The sequence below is a fragment of the Natator depressus genome, chromosome 1 (assembly GCF_965152275.1).
Source record: "Natator depressus isolate rNatDep1 chromosome 1, rNatDep2.hap1, whole genome shotgun sequence".
Taxonomy (NCBI): Eukaryota; Metazoa; Chordata; order Testudines; family Cheloniidae; genus Natator; species Natator depressus.
The window spans coordinates 230,783,132-230,799,670 of record NC_134234.1 but is presented as its reverse complement, the minus strand read 5'-3'; the positions used below and the strand labels follow the sequence as shown (position 1 = coordinate 230,799,670).

At 41.0% G+C, this 16,539-nt stretch overlaps 1 long non-coding RNA gene across 1 annotated transcript in view; it reads right to left on the bottom strand.

The window, feature by feature from the left end:
- Nucleotides 1-16,539, bottom strand: part of LOC141985286 (uncharacterized) — a 113,907-nt gene that overhangs the window by 8,568 nt on the left and 88,800 nt on the right. The window contains exon 2 of the long non-coding RNA XR_012638900.1: nt 3,999-4,060. This is a non-coding gene — a long non-coding RNA (uncharacterized LOC141985286). The remainder of the gene's footprint in view (nt 1-3,998; nt 4,061-16,539) is intronic.

Sequence of the window (16,539 nt, the reverse complement as noted above, 5' to 3'; positions counted from 1 at the left end):
TGCCATTCTCTTTCTACAAAGGTTCAAAGTCCCCCAGATTGCTGTAACTGTAATCAACTCCTTTTTTCCTGTGCCAAGCAACGGGGCAGGGGGGAATCAAGACCATGATCACTATGTAGACTATCATTTTGTTTGTACTTAGTAAGTAAGGAACTACTCAAAGTGAGGAAAGGTGGCAGAATCTGGTCCATAGTAAATAAGGTACTTCAAATAGGGAATAAAAAGAGATTTAACAAAATAAGACAAATAGGTAGCATAAACAAGGTACTTGATGATGCAGTGTAAAGTTATTATTGCCATTTGCTTGGGAAGACCTTTATAACCACCTTTTACGCATGAGTAATGTGGTCATCTTACATTTGTACATAGCATGTATGTATACATACGTATGGACAGTATGCATGAAAATCATGGTAACTCTATGCTACATTATACAAAGAGCACTGCTGTACCTTTATGAGACTGAACTTGATTAGGAATCAGACTCTATAAGAGCTTGTGTTGAATACAGCATATGGGTTTTGGATCAAGTATATTTTTCACTAAATACTTATTGCTTTGGCATAATACACTGATTCCTGTTTAGTATTTTCTTTTCTGGATAAGTATATTAGTTTGAGGGTATATGCTTTGGTTCAAATATAACTATTTCCTTAAACATGTACTGTACCTGAAAGATTTTTGATTTAACATCTTGACATGCTTTCAAATGATCAAGTGTCACAAAGAGAGATAACTTTTGATGTAATTAATGAGCAAACTGAACAGTTCAACTGTAGCATATCATTTTAGTGATTTAGAATTTCACCAGGCTGTTAAATGCAAGGGTTGATTAATTTTAATAAGATTTCTATCATAAATAGGCATAGCTCTTTCCAAGTTTTGCCAGCACTGAGACAGACACCTCCATGTGGCTTTTTGCGCTGAAGTAACTATAGCTAGTATGGGACAGGTGTATATTGTGGCATGTTGTTTTACTTAGACCCACTTGTCAGTGTGCAATTTACACCTCGTTACCCAGGCATAGCCTAACAACTCTCTCAAAACATTAAGAAATTTTGTCTCTCTCACCAACAGAGTTCCTCCCATAAAAGATATTACCTCTTTCCTATAGTGAGTTCATTCCCATTAAGGCCCTGTCTCAACACCAAAGTTGTATGGTACTACTTTAACTATACAGCATTGTTAAAGTGGTATGACCTCCTAGTGTGGACGCAGTTATGTTGGTATAAAGTGCTTATGTTGGTATAGCATATTCCTGTAGAAGGGGAATAAGCTATATACCACTGTACACACTTTTATACTAGTATAGCTGTGTCCACACAAGGGATCCGTTATTCTGTTATAACTATTTCTCTTAAAAACACATCCCTAACTGAGATAGTTATAGCCAGTATAAGGTCTGTAGAGCAGGACTTAGTGAGTTAGTCATCCATCCCCCTCGTTGAGTTGGCCTAAATCATGTCTAAAATCTTCTAAAGTGCAGGAAACTACACTTGCTGTTCTGCCATTTGTGGGAAAAGACTTCAGGATTTTCCACTTTTTATTTGTATTGCTTTCTCCCTTGCATTTTCATATTCACAGGCCTGGTTATCCTATTCTTCCTGAAAATTTTACCAAACTGACTTTTAAAAAAAGAAAAGATAAAAGAAAAAAATGCTGTCCTTAGTTGATTTTTGAAGTGTAATATTTTGCTTTTTCATAAGGGACAAATAAATGCTTCTGATCTAATGCACCAAAGATGCATAGTCATAACTTTTTTCTAGTTGTAATAAAAAGGGGAGTGAGGAAGGTCAGACTGCTGAAGACAGCTTTCCTTGTTATTTTCAAGCAAACTTTCTCAATTTTCAGCAACTCTTTGTGTTATTTAATAACAGATTTAGCAAAGCCACAGCTACAATTGATAACACTTGGTTCTTTGAGAGTCCTCCAAGAGTATCAAAATACTTCACAAAAGGAGGGAGGCTGTTACTTTTGATATACAGATGGGGAAGCTGAAGCACAGAGTTGAAGTGTTTGGTCATGAATATACACAGCAACTCCATGGCGGAGCCACGAATAGAAGAAACACAGTCTTCTGCTATCAGCACAGTATCTACATGATGTATATGATGCTATGTTTATATGCTGACTTTATTATTCAGAATTAGGGAATACTGAATGTCTAACTGTAGTGTATAACTGAATATGAAATGTCTGGAAACTATTTAGCCACAACTGAATCATGGAGACAGCAATAAATGATATAGTTAGTCATGTGTAATAGATTTGATCATTTATTGCTACAGGGCATTAGTAATAAAAACCATTACCAAAAGTTAGGCAACCTTATAATCCCACAAAGCAAAACATATTAGTTAACTTAATTTTTCTTTTATATTAATAATTTTCAATTATCATAATGCATAGAACAAGGGTTTTTTTCCAATTAAAATTTTTCTTGGGTTTCAGGTAGGTATACAAACCAGAAAGAAAGAAAACATTGACAGTGAGAAGAGGAGAAAAGAAGCAAAGAAAGGGTGAATAAAAAGAAGTGTGTAGCAGTGTGATACCTAGGACTACAATGGATCTTTATGTTTCAAGAAATAAATACAATGGGCCAGATTCTAATTTATACTAAGACTCCTTTAGACCTTTCTGGTGTAAAATTACATTTATACCCACTTTACATCCCCTTTACCAGAATGGTATAAAGCAATCTTGGTGTAAATGAAACTCAGGATCAAAATGTTTTCAAAGTGTTTGAGTCTATTAAGTCTCTAGTAAGCTATTCTTTCCAAAGCTGCAAGTTTAGTCACAAATTTGATTCATGAGTCCAATCCTCTCTGCAAAGGGATTTCTTCCATCACTGTAGCACTAGATTTTTGATCTAGATATTGGCTTCATCTCTAACAAGGGCCCTCTCTTTTTGTCAGCCTTCGTGGAAGGAGTTTTCAGAAACAGGCCCCATAAACTGTAATCTATAGCGAATATGGCTAATAAATTGGAAATGAATTGACCCATACAGCTGCCATTTAATTTTGAACTTCCTTGGATGACCAGCAGCACTTGTTAAAGACTGTAAGCAAAGCCTATTCATAAAACACATTTGGTGCTTCAGAGAAAGGAGGAATCCCACAACGCAACAGGCCAAACATACAATGTTATGAGGAAAAATCCCTTCTCCAAGCCCTGCGGTGATTAGCTTATGCTCTGAAGCAGGAGGTTTGATTACCCTTGTTCAGCTTCAGTGCTCTGGATTTGGCAGGGATCCTGTACAAGTGAGGCATCCGCCTCCTAAGAGAATTAGAGGCAGATTTTCAGGGCGTTGTGTGAGGAGTTAGTTTGTACAACTCCCATTAACATTAATGAGTGATGTGGGTGTAACTTTCATACATCAGGCAGAAGATGTTTCCCTAAATGAGTTCTTCCTGTCTTTTATTTTAAATGTATTTCTATATTCTTCTGTATAAAGAAAATGTGCACCATGAGTCATCTTTAACTATTTAAAAGACACCACAGAAAGCTACAAGTTTAGTCACAAATTTGATTCACGGGTCCAATTCCCTCTGCAAAGGGATTTCTTCCATCACTGTAGCACTAGATTTTTGATCTAGATATTGGTTTCATCTCTAACAAAAGGCCCTCTCTTTCTGTCAGCCTTTGTGAAATGGAGTTTTCAGAAACAGGGCCCATAAACTAACCTAAGACAAGCTAAATAAAATATGGTGACCTGATTTTCATTCACACTAAGGCCACTTTACACCATTCTGGCTACATAAAGGGACCTTAAAGTGTGTGTAAATGTAATTTACACTTAATACTTATACATGCATTCAATAAACTTTAAAATATGAACGTAGCAATACTGTAGATCTTAACACTCTGAAGCTCTTTTTGCTTCATTTCATATAGTATTGGTGATTGTGTTTCCCAACCATAATTCTTTTTTTCAGACATCTTCCCAACCTCTGCCCACTTTCCTTAAAAAAAACAAAAAAACAAACTTTGGTACTTACAAGTGAAGAAGAAGTGCTTTCGAGCCCCTTGCTCTTCTACATCAATCTAGAATTGAGTTGAGCTATGAAAATACGTGAAAATCTTTAAACTTTCAGGCCATTAATTAAACATTAAACTTCAAACTTGGCTTGTTTTGTAAAGTTCCTTCAGACTTAAATCAAGCCAAGTCTGAAGACTGTTCTGTAATATTGTAAGAAAATCTATGTTTGCAAAAAAATCGCCTATTTCCTCTGTATTTGAAATCTTGATCAATATGTCAAGATTTAACATTTCAAAATTTCTGACTGACTCCAGAAATTGTTTTTTAAGGGATAAACTCAAAGGTGAAGAATTTAGGTTGAGCTTTTGACTTTTCACTACTTGCTTTGCGAACCATAACTCTGTATTTCCAAACTTCTGAGTAATATTAACATTGCAATATCACTAATCACTTTTCATAGAATCTCCCTTTCTTTGGAAGCTATGTCTTTTAAATTTACGTACTTTCCCCATGAACTGTAGAGATAACTTGAAATTCAGGATCCTGAGGTATCCACAGTGAAGAGGTAGCTACTAAACAGGGATGGTTATCAACTAAAACATACAGAAGCTTCCAAACTAAAATTTATGATGGTTTAGAATGAGAGCTCATTCTATTAAAGCGCAACCTTAGGATGCCTTGAATTTATACTGTGCTCTTAAATGTATAAAAGGAAATGATCTCTGGGATATACTTCTTATGCATAGTAGAATAATTGGTAGGTGATGAAAAGGTGAGAGATGACTGGCAAAATCACCAGTTTGAGATAAACACCTGGCACATCTGTGGCATCACCAAGCAGTCTATGCTTTAGCATCATAAAGATATTCAGTATCATAACAATAACACTTTATTTAACCTTTCTGTAACAACTTTAGGAGCATTAATCTGTTACAGTAGGCTGTGTGCTTGGCACATGTGAGTAGATAAGAATGTGTAATTAAATCTTAAATGTGTATTTGTAGCAATATGGTTTTTTAAAAGCATGTGGTGGCAATTAATAGAAAGACTGGGATAGCTGAAAAGAATATCATCCTTAGTTAGAAGTTGTATTCAACAAATAGAGTCTCACAGTACATCAACATCTTTTTATTTACTGCTTTGTGTAGCTTTATGAGGATCCCACAGTGTTTTTCCCCCTTCCTGTACTACCAGCGGGAGAGATAAATGATATGTCTGAGCAAAGAAAAACATTTTAAGCCTGTTCCTGGAGTATTTTAATTTTCTTACTATATGGCTCCAATTATGGATCTCTCAGTCCAATGTTCAAAATAATTTGTGTCTGAGAACAGTACTAAAGAGAATGCACATTGTACATCTTTATGCTTTAAAAGGGCAGGCTGTGGCATCAGGTCTTGGGATTTTCACTGAGTGCCATTCCCACCCAAATTGTCTCAGAAAGAAAGGAGACATTTCAGAAGCTTTGCCAGGCTTGACTGGGACATGTGCCATATCCCTCCCTGTTTTAGACAAGCTCATCTGGAGAGGTTCAAGCTAATGGTGAAGAAATTGAAAATGCACAATTTGTATTAAGATTTAGATGTGTGGTTTTTAGTCTTTCATTTGTATTCAAAAGAAATTCTGTGCCTGTTTTCTAATGTCTTTTATATATGGGACTCCTACCCCAGCCACAATGAGGTCTTTACACCACTGCAGTCCCTTTACCTTGCATAAAGGGGCTGAAGTGGGGTGAGGCTCTCAACCCCTATCATTAAGCAGATAGTCAAAAGCAATAAATATTGATAGTTAATGTTCCTGCTGCACAATTAACTTGGTCACCTTGCAAGTTCTGTATATTTTGCAGTATTGACTAAAACCAATACAATACAATACATTATGGACTGTGTGTAATATGGCTATGTACTGTGGGAGAAATGTGACCAGTGGAATCATGTCTTTTGTTTTTGTTGCATTAATAGTAGTTTTTTGTATTTAGTTGTGTTTCTCTTTTATTTGTAAATAAATAAAAACAAAACCAAGAAGTCCAGTCCTCAGTTTGATATTGACAGGCACTTTGGTCAAATGTGCCTCTTAAACAATTATCGAAAGTTATGCACTTACACAAATAGCTGTGCATACCTTCTGGATAGAGATACGTACTTGCATGAGATTTCTCCACTGTGGGTGCTTCCAGACTGTCATAACTTTGTTTATACAAAGCCAACATTTTCAAAGCAAGCAAAGGCACCACACCCTAATGCCATGCTCATATGATTCAGAGACACACTAGTTTATGCTTTGCACAACTCCCCCTGTTATGGAGCTACAGGTATCCATCTGTGCTTAAAATAATAAATCATTGTGTCACTTAGGCAGAGGGTGAAATTCAGGAGACAAGATAGCCAGCCCATATCCCCATTTTCATCAACTGCAGATCTTCTTCTGTTCTTTCCACTTTGAAGCAATTGTTAAACATGCCACATCACAGGTAAGTATTTGTGTGCCACTCCTACATACACGCCATTCTCCTCTCACATCCACATTTCCAAATCCTTACCCTCGATTACAGTATATAAACATAAACTGACCAGCAGTTGTTCTGATGTCTCATTTTCTGCTGGTCGACACTGGATAATGCCTACCAGCATCAGTCCTGGCATAGTCTCGTATTAGGCTGGCATTAGGCAAATAGGTAAAGCAGGTTGTTTTTGATTATAATCCTCTCAGTGCAACAGCTGGCAATTCCCATGAAAACCTACCTTTGCTTGTACAGCAAGTCAACAAATTGGGGTTGACACGCACGTGAGGGTGTGACAGACACTGCTCCTTTAAAACCTTTTTGTACCTAATACTTTGAGAGCTTTGGATTAAAAGTGTTAAGTAAACAAAAAGTGCATCACAGATGGTAACTACATATGCCTCACAACTTCTCTGTGAGGTGGATAAAGGATAGATAAGTTCACTTCATATTTTCATAGATTTTAAGGCCAAAAGGCACCATTAGATCTTCTAGTCTGACTTCCTGTCTAACGGGATTTCATTCAGTTACTCCTGCATTGAGTCTGATAACCTGTGTTAGGCTTTAGCCAGTCTTCCAGAAAGGCATTCAGATTTGATCTGAAGACATCAAGAAATAGACACTCCACCATTTCCCTTGGTAGATTAACCATTAGAACAATCACCCTCACTGTTAAAAAATTATGCTAAGTTTTGAATTTGCATTTGTCTATCTTTAACTTCCAGCCATTGGTTCTTGTTATACCTTTCTCCACTAGAATAAAAAGTCCTTTAGTGACCTTTAATTTCAGCTATCACTGAAATGCATGGGAGCTCTTTGAGAAAGTCATACAGTGGGCGCCTGATTTTCAAAGGCTCTGACCATCTGCAGCCTCCATTGAAATCAAAAGGATCTGTGTGTGCTCAGCACCGCTGAATAAAAATCAAGCTAAAACCACCACTGGTTAGGTCTTTGCTGATAAGCTGCTTTGCTCCTGCCCACAGTGATGGGCAGAAGTGCACAGATCTGGTCCTTGTCGATGCAACCCAAAGCAGAAGAGATATACAGATGTCTAGGAAATAACAAAACCCTGCACACAAAACCTTCCCTGCAGTGTCCTTATGATTCCAAGGACCCTCTAGGTTTTGGGTCAGTGAGTTCATGGTCCCAAGACACGCATCTCCTCCTGCACAGCCTTGCTTTCTGATCTACTCTCTACCTAAAATAGCCTGTCAGAGAGCCTTCCTTTTTAAAGGTTTCAGTCCCCCAGTCACGTGACTTACCTCAGTGGCTTTAAGTCCCTCAGAAGGTTAGTTACATTGCTGAGTTACAGACTCACCTGGGAGAAATAGTTCCTTGAGCAGCCATTAACTCATTGTCCTAAGGTGCTTCTCCGAGAACCTCTAAGTTAATGATGCTTGACTGCTCTACACCGTTAGCCCTCTGCCAACACACCCTGGAATCCCAGAGCAGGATGGAGGTAAAGACAGTAGTAAAGATGTAGCATAGTTTACATTCAAAATGGCATTCACAGAACAGAATGGAGTTTTGTAGTTTGAAATAGATATACACAGACCTGCACAAATGCATCACACATATAATCTACTAATCAAAAAGGTACTTCAACCACAAGCATCTACCTAACATAGCCTCAAGTCATTCCTTCTGATGAATGAGAAGTGTTTTGTGCTCAGAAATCCAACATGTTCATATGCATAAAAGTCAAGAGAAAAAAAACAGTTTCTCAAAAACAGTAGCTCAAGAACACACCACAATTAGCCATCCTGCCCACGTGAGCTGTACCGTTTTAGTTGTTTGAGTTTCTGTGCCTTTGTTATTGTCACCAATGTAATATGCACAAAGATGCTTACTGATTCAAGCGTAATTATCAGTCAGCTCCAAGGACAGCTTCACCCCTTTACATGACTCTCTTCATAGCCCATTCTTGAGAAATCTTGGGGAACAAGGGCTAAGATTTTTGACACAGTAAACCTCCCACATCTTCTTGGCCACTCTCCCCACAACAGTTACCCTTTTCTGCTCATAAAGACATTTACGTTAAGAAGCTGGTTTATTGTTGGGGGTAGGGCTGGTGGCAGCAAAAGGGCACCTGAGGATGAGTAAAGAGGTCTGGGTTGCAAGGGTTCTTTCCAAACCGTCCTGCTGCATTTGACTTCCTGCCAAGATCTGCATTTTATGGCTCTGTTTGCACAGTGTTTGCTCCAGGATTCACACAGCCCTAAAGTTATGCATCAGTTATTACCATCTTTTTTTTAAATTCTCTTGAGTGAAAAAATAATTTCACAGCGATGAAAATGGCCATACCTACTGCTATTTTTGTTATAGAGGCATCCATAACTGTGCCATGTTTGGTTCTTCCCAGACAGTGAGAAGGCAGACTGTGGGGACACAGGAATTTGGTGAGATTTTTGAATATGTCAAATATGAATAAGACATTCTCTTGATGATGCATATGAGGGTCTGTAAGAGTAAGAATATTGTTTATAGCATGCACTGGAAATGCTGAATGATCAGCTGCAGTCGTGCCAGGTTTATTGGCAGACCCTGAGTAGACATGTGAAGAGTACCACCTCCTATTGCCTGACCATGTAATCAGTGGAAGGCAAGACTCCATCTCCCATTCATGATCACATCCCTCCAGGTTATACATTGTACATATCACCCAGACTAGTGTGCTGCAGAGTGTGGAAAAAGAGGTGATACTGTTGTTCCATGACCCCTACCCAGACTGTCCATGTGAAGGAACTAATTCCAGATATGAAAGGAAATTCTCACCAGGTGTGGAAGAGGGAGACAGGGACTGCTCAACCAAAGTCTCAGTTCACAGCAACTGGTATGAGGTTATTCTCTTTTTGTCTGCATTATACTTCCAGTGACAGTGCATATGGGAAGGGCTGGTTCCAGCCTCTAGCTCAGAGAAAGATTTCTCCATATAGACATTGACTGATTTGCTACACTCTCCACAGTGAAATAGTGACTAGCTTTCACTAGGACATGAAAGAGAAAGTATGTGAAACCTAGGAATCTGCATTAATTACACTGCTAGAAATAATTGCAGAATGGTTGGGTCTGTGGCCATACAGGATGGTGTATGCACTTTCTTCCACTCAGGAACTAGGGGTCCAGGGATGAATGGAGAATGTAACCTGGTTAGAGAATGATAGTTGGGATGAAATCCTCCACACACACCCCCAAAATCAATGGCCAATTTTGCCATTGACTTCAGTGGGGCCAGGATTTCACTACTGCAGTCCAAATACCTGGCTTCTCTTCCAGGTTCTACCACTGACTCAGTGTCTCTCCTTCATAAGTAGTGTTACTCTCTCTGTGCACTCATTTTCCCATCTATACAATGGATATAACACTTCCCTACCACACAGTTCTGTTGACAGGCTTAGTTGCTTAAAACAGTGCAAAGTAAAATAATTTATATGAAAAATATGCATATACCTAAGAGCACAGAGAGCCAGATTCTGATGTTAATTACACACAGGAAATCCAATTGAGCACCACTAAAGTCAAGGCACTTACCTGGGATTTAGCCCAACATAACTGTTATCAGGATCTGTCCCAGTCTCAGACAACTGAATATTAACTAGCAACTCTACCACTAAGCTATCAATGAACTGTGTTTACTGGCTGCAAGGCCCTCATGACAATCCTTTGGCTTTTCTTGACATAAAGCCCAAGCAGTCTCACCCATAGGCAGTCTGTTGCCTTTCTTCAGCTATTCTATCACCTTTGGTCAGAGCCTCCAGTCCATCTCCCTCTAACCATGGTGGCATGACGTGCAGTAAGGATACATTTTCCACAGCACTGAAGGATAGCTGGAGCCAGATCTCAGGCTGGCCAGCAGTTCAAAGGTACATGAATCCCCTTTTGGTGCATGATTTATCCAAAAGTTAATTACTTAGCTTACAGCTTTACTCACAATGTACTTAGAATCACAATTGTTATAGTACTTAAACCCTTTTAGTTATTTTGTATACTCGTTTTTTTCCCTTCAACATTAATCTTCTTTCATGAGAACAGACGTGAACAGAACAAAACCAATTATTTGCCAATTTAAATGGGGGGGAGGGAAATAGTGGCTAAACAATAATGAAACTAATGATGAATGTCGTTCAATTAATATTTATAATGTGCAACAATATTAACAGCAAAATTGCCTTACTTGTGCATTTGACAGCTCTGTGGTTGCTTAAGAACTGACTGAGGATATTTTGCATATTTCCTTGCAAATAGTGTATTATTTTCAGAATTATTTTTATCCTTAATTGAGGTGTTGTTTTGAATTACTATTTTTTGCATACTAAAGCTCTGTAAGTGATCTGGCTAGGGATCTGATTTTGCCTGTCACCTTATCGTACAACTCCACCAAAGGTAGCCAAACAGCATTTCAGATGCAATTTATTGGTAGGCTCCTCTCTGAAGTATCATGTTCATAGGCTGTCCAGGGCTGGAGCCCCCACAGAAAAAGATTAGCAGGTGCTTAGCACCCACCGGCAACCTGCTCTACCCCTCTCCCCCGCCCAGCACCTCCTGTCCACTGGCAGCCCCACCTCTCAACTCCTCCCCTTCCCTCCCACCCAATGCAATCAGCTCTTTTGCAGCATGCAGGAAGCACTAGTTGAGGGGAGGGAGAAGACCCGTGATAGGACACACTCGGAGGATGAATGGGGTGGGAAGAGGTGGGGTGGGGGTGGAGTGGGGCAGGGATGGGGGCTTGGGAGAAGGGGCGGGGTGGGGGCAGTGCCTGGGGCAGAGCTGGGGTTTGAGCACCCCTGGTGCCCAGAGGAAGCCAGTGCCTGTGATCATGGCCCCCCCTAACATAAGAAATCTGTCCCACAGACAGGTGGGGAAGATACCTTCTTAATTATGAATATTGCAGTTGTGTCTAGTGTAGGGGTGGGCAAACTACGGGCCGTGTCCAGACCATTGGAACTTTTAATCCGACCCTCGAGCTCCTGCCGGGGAGCGGGGTTGGGGGCTTGCCCCGCTCTGGCGCTCCAGCCAGGGAGCAGGGTCAGGGGCTTTAGGCATGGCTCCTGGAAGCAGCGGGATGTTCCCCCTCAGGGTCCTAGGGGAAGGGACAGCCAGGGGGCTCGCATGCTGCCCACACCCCAAGCGCCACCCCCTGCAGCTCCCATTGGCTGGAACTGCAGCCAATGGGAGCTGCAGGGGCAGCGCCTGCAGATGGAGCAGCGCGCAGAGCCACCTGCCTGGCGCCGCGCCTCCGTGTAGGAGCTGGAGAGGGGCATGCTGCTGCTTCTAGGAGCTGCAGGGGCGGCACCTGTGGATGGGGCAGCGCGCATTGCTGCCTGGCCGTGCCTCCACATAGGAGCCAGAGAGGGGACATGCCATTGCTTCCAGGAGCTGCTTGAGGTAAGTGCTGCCCGGAGCCTGCACCCCTGAGCTCCCACCCATGCCCCAACCCCCTTCCCCAGCCCTAATCCCTCTCCTGCCCTCAACCCCTCGGTCCCAGCCCGGAGCAGCCTCCTGTACCCCAAACCCCTCATAGCCAACCCCACCCCAGAGCCTGCACCTCCAACCAGAACTCTCAACCCCCCCGCTGCGCCCCAGCCTGATCCCCCTCCCACTCTCTGAACCCCTGGGTGCCAGCCCGGAGCACCCTCCTGCACCCCAAATCTCTCATCCCTTTCACTCACCTGAGAGATAGGTGACTTGGGTTCAAATCTCTCCTCTCTAAAGACTTCTTGTGTGATTGTGGGCAAGTCACATTTAGCCTGTTTATGTTAGTCAGTTCCCCATCTATAAAATGGAGATAATAGTACTTCCCTTCCTCACAGGGGTGCTGTGAGGATAAATATGTTAAAAGATTGTGAGGCACTCATCCTATGATAATGGCAGCCATATAAATACCTAAGGCAGATCGTCAATAGTCAGTCTTAACTGCAATGGCTATTGACCTGGAAAATTATGTAAAATATGATATACACATTCTTCTCTTGGACTTAGTACAGTGAGTTTGGTTAGGTTAGTTCTCATGCAGTTGCTTGGACAGCACAGAGACTGCCAAACATATTATGCACCTCACGGATGTTCCGTCCTGAGACAAATCTGGCATGTTATGGTGTAGAATGCCTGTGAGGGATAGGTATCTGTTGACATTCTCCAGTCATCATATTTTAGGTCTTCTGTGGTGGAGGGAGAGAGTGGTCTTTTCTATGCTGGTTTCATTGACTCAGAATCGAAGATGATTCTCACAGGGAAGTTGGTAGGCATTTGGAGCAGATGACCCTACCACCTTAGAGAGCATTTAGTGACCATTTGAGAAAGCAGGACCTGTTTAGTTAGAAAATGGATCACTTCATTGTACAGTACAGTGCTAACTTATAATACAGTATATGCAATGTACTTTCTTTGGTGGAGTGGTTTGCATGCAAACAAATATCCTAAATGGGGATTTAATTGTAATATTTTGGCTCAAATTTGCTTTGTTTAAAATTTTTTTAAAAAATATGTTCTTGTTAGCAGCCCTGCAAACACACCCTGCGATCTAAATGTTACACTGAGCTGTTTCTAGCTTGTACATCATTATCAGTAATGAAGGTTCTGCAGGCCTAATTCTTCTCTCGGGATATGTCTACAGGGCAGGAACAAAACCTCCCCGAATGAGGCTAGCTCCATCAATGGAAGCACTGTTCTGTTGACATGGTTGTGTCTACAATGAGGGTTATGTTGGCATAGCTGCATCCGTCTGGGGTGTGATTTTTCTCAGCAACACCTACGAAACTTCAAGTTGAATTTTCACAGGAACCTAAAGGCTGGTCTACACACAAACATGCACCAAAATAACTACATTGGTTTTAATTCACATCATGTATTATTTTAGTGTACACCGGAATTTTTCTGAATAAAAGTGCCTACACACAGACTTGCTCTGAAATAGCAAAGGGTATGAATTAAAAAAAATTAGGCCTGTCTACACTAGGAATTTACATTGGTCTAGCTATGTCTCTCAGGGGTGTGAAAAATCCACATCCCTGAGAGACATAGCTATACCGGCGTAACCCCCAGTGTAGACTGCTTAGTCAACGGAAGAATTCTTCCGTTGACCTAGCTAGCACATCTTGCGGAGCTGGATTATATATACTGACAAGAGAATCCCTCCTATTAGCATAGGTAGTATCTACACTGAAGCAAGACAGCAGTGCATACGTTAGTTATTATGGTGCACGTTTGTATGTAGATCAGATGTCAGGGAGTTATGCCTTATCTATACTAGAAAGTTGTATCATTTTAACTATGCTACTATAGTTAAGCAGTTTTAGCCCCTCTAGTGTGGACAGATGGAAGCATTTGTCTGTTGACATAGCTGTATCTATACCGGGGGTTAGGTCTGCGTAGCTTGTTGGTCAGGGGTGTGGACTTCTGACATCTTTTGACCTATTTAGCTATGGTGACCTAAATTGTACATGTAGACCAGACTGAAGAGTTGTACCAACTACAGTGGTTAAAAAAAACCCCACACTTCTAACCAAAATAGTTATAGTGGTACAATTTTCAAGTGTAGACGAGGCCTTATACACCCAAATCAAATTTAAATTAAGAGACATCTAACTCTCTTAGTCACCCGCAGTTTTTGTACGAGTTGTATAACTATTTCAGTCAGGGGTATATGTTACCAATATAATCATATTGGTACCACCCTTAGTGTACACAAAGTTATACTGGTATAAAAATGCCTTATTAGTATAGATTATTCCTCTTCTTGTATGGAAATAATCTTTACCATCATGAGTATCTTTCTACTTGTATAATTGCATTCACACTGCTGGGGATTGTACCACTTTAACTATACTGATATAGTTTTTGTATGTAGACAAGCCCTCCAGATCCTTCTATATCACTAAGCCCAAGCACTCAGAAATCATGACTCAGGTCCTGAAAATCATTAAAATTGTTTAAAAATCATAATATTTTAAAAAATAAATAAAAACTTCCCTTCTGGATTTTGACCCCTTAGGGTGCAGTCAGCCTATTTTTCAAGCTTTTGGATGCACCCACAAATCATCTTTTTTTTTAAAATTGGGTTTTAGGGACCAGGATGTGGGCAGTCATGCCTGGTGGTCAGAGCAGGCATTGAAGTCAAGGATCACAGCCAGAGTCAGGAACCCAGAGTCAGAACCACAGTCAGAGGCCAGATGCCAGAGCCAAAGGTCAGAACAGAAGTCAGAAGTGAGGAATCTGAGCCGGGATCAGAACTGGATTATCTGGAGTGAGGCAAGGCTGAGTCCGTGGCTGGAATCAGACAGGAGCAGGACCAGAACAAGCCGGTGCAGGAGCTATTGAGCCATGGGCAAATGCTTTGAACAGCTAGTGCCCTGCTGTTGCTGCCAATCTTAAAAGCAGATCTGCTAATCCCATCAGGCAGCTTGGCCAACCAGGCAGCTCAAATGGGGCCCAGCTGTGCTTGTGTGACTGCCTGGGGTTAATACTCCTGGGACATTCTGGGACACTGCACCTGCGCATAATTCATGTCCCCTGCAGATTTCTTTGCTTCCCTAGAGAAAAATGATGTCTGAACCCCCCGCACTCAGACCCCGCCCCCTCATCACCAAGCTCCACCCCTCCTGCACCTGGACCCAACCAAGCCCATCTTCTCTGCATCTGGATCCCCACCCCTGAAGCCAGACCACCCTCCACTGAGCCCCCCACACTCGAACCCACACCCCGATGAGTCCCCACCTCCCCTGCACCTGGACAACCCTGATGAGCCCCCTGCACTTCCACCTCACTGAGCCCCAACCAGCTGCACCTGGAATTTTGCAGAATATTGCAGAATTTTAAAATATTGTGCACAGAATTTTTAATTTTTTGGTGCAGAATTCCCTCAGAAGTAGGTTAAATTAGCAGCTAAGCTAGGAGCTGGGGCTTTAAGAAGACAAAATATCACAAGACTCACTATAAAACTGCGAGAGTTGATAACACTGCTACTTTGAAAATCTCAGCCACCATTGCTTTCAAATTATGCCCTTAGTTTGTCCTGTGCAAACCCATTGGCATCAGCTGAGCTTCAGAGTTATAACTGAGAATTTAACACTGCAGTTAGAACTTAGTTAATAAATGTATTGTCTCAAAATGTCCCTCATTTAAAGGGACATCACTCATTTTAGTCCCAAAATTACCTACGTTCCACACAAATTTGGTATCCTTTCCACTTTTCTGATTGAAGATTATTGAGATTTGGAATTAACAGTCATGGAAATGAGATTACAGAAACAGTTATTAACACTAGGAGAATCAATACTACAGAACCTTAAGTTTTCTGCTTGAAGAATTTTTGTTTGCTTGTTTACCTCATTTTGAGTCTCTGTCTCACATTTGAGCCTTGCAGGCTGAGAGGTATGGATGCACATAAGCAGACTCAGTATTTTTCTCCCACAGCTACACTGACTCGCCAATGCTAACAGCAGGAAAAAGTGGTCACAATTTAATATGACTGACTATGCATCAGAGCAGATAATTTGAAAGACTCCCACTGATTTCAAAGGGAACTGGATAGGGCTCTTTAATTTCTGGCCCCAGTTCCAGAAAGCATTTAAACACATGCTTAACTTTAAGCGTGTGATTAAGTCCCACTGATGTCAGTAGGGTTTAGTCGCTTTACAGAAACCTCAGAACCAGTTGGAGAAAACAGAATAACCTCCCTGACCCTTTTGCCCCAAAACTGTACTTCTTTATTTATTTTTCAAATTCTGCACGATTTGGTTAAATGCTGTTCTCCATTATTGTTAATTTTGTCATATGCCTGATTTCTGGCCAGAAGTGGAAGTTCCAAAATATGCAAAAAAGACTGCTGCTTTTGGGGATATTTCAACCATGACTCTTAGCAGGAAGTACTGGACATTTGAAGAGAAACCTCACTCCTCGAGATTTCCAGCCCAGTTTTGCAGACCTGAATAATAGGGAAAAGCATCCAAACTTTAGGCAGTTTATTTGAACTGCCCCAAAGTCCAAACTTTTTGAGGTTCCCCCCAACACAACTCAAGGACAGCATAGACTTCTCTTTTCTTTTTAAGAGAAGACATGTGGAATG